The following is a 3,276-nucleotide window of genomic DNA, read 5'->3' as shown; positions in this document are numbered from 1 at the left end:
CGCGGTCGGTCTGGAACTCCCGGCCTGAAGCGATCCAGCCGCCTCGGCCTCCCAAAGTGCCGGAGTGACAGGCGTGAGCTACCGTGCCCGGCCCAGACCGTCTCGTTCATATATCATAGAGAAGGGGTTTCGTCAGCCGACGGGTGGAGGGCGGGGTGGGTTTCACTCAGCCTGCGTACCGGGGAAAGGGTAAGTGAGTGTGCTTTGTGAACTAGATACGGAAATCGTGTGTGTGTGTGTGTGTGTGTGTGACAGAGAGAGAGAGAGAGAGAGACCGACGAATCCCACCATGAGGACCCGGAAACGGTGTCCGATTTGGGTCCCCGTGTAGTCACCTGTCTGTGTGTAGGTGACTGAGGATTCCACAAATGAAGGTCATCAGTATCTATGGAGCTGTTTCTCCCTCTCATGCGTCTCATCCGTGTGGTGGAGAAAGGGGAGAAAAGTGGTCGTGACGGGAAGTCGTCTTCACGCCCGAGGAAGCCGAAGGCAGGCCGAGGGGAAGGAGGGCATCCCACGTGACAGCTCCACCCCCGCGCACCCTTTCCAACGCCGGGGCCGCCGGTCCACCCTGTACGACAACCCACCCCCAAGAACAGCACGGTCCGGAGCGGTCCAGTCTCATCCCATCCGGCCCACCCGGGGCATCCGGCGGAAGTGTTCACCGGAGGGTCGGAAAGCAGCGTCCACGCGGTTCCCCCGGGGTCTCCCAGCAAAGGCCAGCCGGGGGAGGGTAGCGGGACGTGACGGGGGCGGGGGGCATCCGCCTCAGAGCTCCCCGGAAGGCGGCGGGTAGCCGGCGGGGGACGCCGAGCCAGAGAGGTCCGGCGGGATCTAGATCCGGAAGCCGCGTCGGTCCTCTCCCACAGCTCTCCTACGGAAAATGCCACGGCGGCGGCGGGAGCCTCGGCCGGGGGAGAAGCGGGGACAAGGGGGAGAGGGAAGGAGGCCCTCGGGAGGATTCAGCCACGAAAACCCACTCAGCCAAGCTCCCTCCGTCTCTCGGGGTCCAAGGGACACCCCGGGAGACGGCAAGAGACAGGTTCACTCCGTGCTTTTCACCTCCGTCTTTATTTTTTTCATCTTTTCCATTTTACAAGAGGTGCTCATCTCAACAACCAGACGGTGGGTGTGACGGGAGAAGCATCAAGGGCAGGAGTTGGAGACCAGCGTGAGCAACTGAGCAACACAAGTAGGAGAGCCCAGCTGAAAGAGATGAAAAAGGAGGAGGAGGAGGACGAGGAGGACAGGGGGAGTGGGTGGGGGGAGGAGAAGGAAAGAAAAGAAAAGAAAAAGAAAGAGAAAAGCAACCACCAAGAAAGTTAAAATCGTCCAACGTTCGGAAGCTCAAGACCAGGCTGACCAAGACAGAGAAACCCCATCTGTACTAAAAATATAAAAGTCAGCCGGGCACGACGGCGCTTCACCGTCATTCCAGCTCCTCGGGAAGGCCAAGGCAGGAGGATCACTCGAACCCGGGAGGCGGAGGTCGCAGCGAGCCGAGATCACGCCATCGTAGTCCACCCTGGGCGACAAGAGTGAAACTCCGTCTGGAGGGGGAGGGGGAGGGGGGAGGGGGAGGGGGGAGGGGGGAGGGGGATGGGGGAGGGGAGATCGGTGAGACGCGTCTCAAAATTTTATCTGTTCGCATTCCGCGTGCATAAAACGGAAAGAACCGACCCACGAGAAATACGACCAGAGCGTACCGTGCCCACGCGTGTCATCCCAGCACTGTGGGAGGCCGACGTGGAAGGACGGCCGGAGCGTAGACGTTTGAGATCACCTCGACGTGTGAGACGACACCTGCAATAATAATAATCATAGTTTAAAAAGCGATCACGTGTGCCCAGAGCATGGACAACAAAGCGAGAGCACACCCGTACTAAAAAGAAGACGATTGACAGGCAGGCAGGCAGGCAGGCAGGCAGGCAGGCAGGCAGGCAGGCAACTATAGAATGAGCCGGGTGCAGCGTCTCACGCCTGTCACAGCAGCAGCGCGGGCGGCCGAGGCAGGCAGGCGGATCGCTCGAGAACAGGAGTCCGAGACCAGCCCGGGCCACACGACAGAACGCCGGACCCCATCTCACTCACATACACACATACACAGATACCTGCCTACCTACCTACGGAAAACATGAGATATGAGAAAGAACATAAAAGTCACCCGGTGTGGTGGTGCACGCCCATAGTCCCAGGAAACGGGGACGGGAGGGATGAGACGCAGGACGGCCACTCGGTCGGTCGGTCGAAAGCGTTGAGGCTGGGGTGATCCCGGGCGACAGAGGCAGGGAAGGAAGGAAACCAATGAAACAAGCAAGCAAACGATGAACATGACAATGACCTAGAATAACCCATGAGAATAAAGAAGCAAATAAGAGGGTACGAATAAAGCTAAAAGGTAAGGTAATGAAGATGACAATCCACCGTTTTCTCTCCAGCCCAGCCCAGCCCAGCCCAGCCCAGCCCAGCCCAGCCCAGCCCAGCCCAGCCCAGCCCAGCCCAGCCCAGCCCAGCCGGAGTGGAGGCGCGCGATCACAGCCCACGTTCGCCTCTGCCTCCCGGGCTTAAGAGATCCCTGTAGTCCCATCCCAGCTACTTGGGAGCCTGAGGTCACCAGAGCCCAGAGTGAGAAGATCAGGCAGGCCCCAAAAGAAAAGGAAATAAATACACGAACATTGTTAATCCATAATAAACGAAGGATATACATATACAGGTATATGTAAATGACATGGGTTTTTACGTCATACACGTTCATCCATTAAAATTAGCATCTATCCTATACACATGTATGAATGATGGAAATGTCTAGTTTTATCACTAGATATTTTCGTCGGTGTAGGTACGTGTCCGTGTGTCCATATCTACGTATCTATCTATCTAGATAGATATATGTATGTTCACACACAGCAGCGTGGAGAAAAGAAGATTGAAAACCAGAAGGAATCGGTCGGGCGCGGTGGCCGACGCCCGTACTCCCGGCACGCTTTGGGAGGCCGAGGCGGGGGGAGGGGGTGGGGGGAATCGCTAGGTCAGGAGTTCGAGACCAGCCCGGCCAATATGGTGAAATTCCGTCTTCGCTCAAAATACAAAAACTGCTGTTCGCTTGAGAGCCCTGGAGGCAGCGGCGGCGGCGAGCCGAGGAGGCACCAACGCGCTCCAGCTCCAGCCTGGGCGACAGAGCGAGATTCCGTCTCCAGAAAGAAGGAAGAAGGAAAGAATGGGGGCGGCGGGGGGCGGCGAGGAAAACCACCCACCCCCCCACCCCCACACGACCAA

The 3,276-nt window shown here is 58.0% G+C and overlaps 1 long non-coding RNA gene across 3 annotated transcripts in view; it reads right to left on the bottom strand.

Moving 5' to 3' along the window:
• Positions 1 to 1,055: 1,055 nt before the first annotated feature.
• The window catches only part of LOC134759761 (uncharacterized), a 1,053,164-nt gene continuing 1,050,943 nt past the window's right edge, over positions 1,056 to 3,276 (bottom strand). For 2 of the 3 annotated variants that reach the window (XR_010136484.1, XR_010136482.1), the window contains 3 exons: positions 2,165 to 2,341; positions 1,707 to 1,803; positions 1,056 to 1,550 (listed from right to left, as the gene is read on the bottom strand). This is a non-coding gene — a long non-coding RNA (uncharacterized LOC134759761). The remainder of the gene's footprint in view (positions 1,551 to 1,706; positions 1,804 to 2,164; positions 2,342 to 3,276) is intronic. The other variant, XR_010136483.1, reaches the window with a different exon arrangement.

The sequence above is a fragment of the Pongo abelii genome, chromosome 13 (assembly GCF_028885655.2).
Source record: "Pongo abelii isolate AG06213 chromosome 13, NHGRI_mPonAbe1-v2.0_pri, whole genome shotgun sequence".
NCBI lineage: Eukaryota > Metazoa > Chordata > Mammalia > Primates > Hominidae > Pongo > Pongo abelii.
This window is presented reverse-complemented; position numbering and strand designations above follow the sequence as displayed.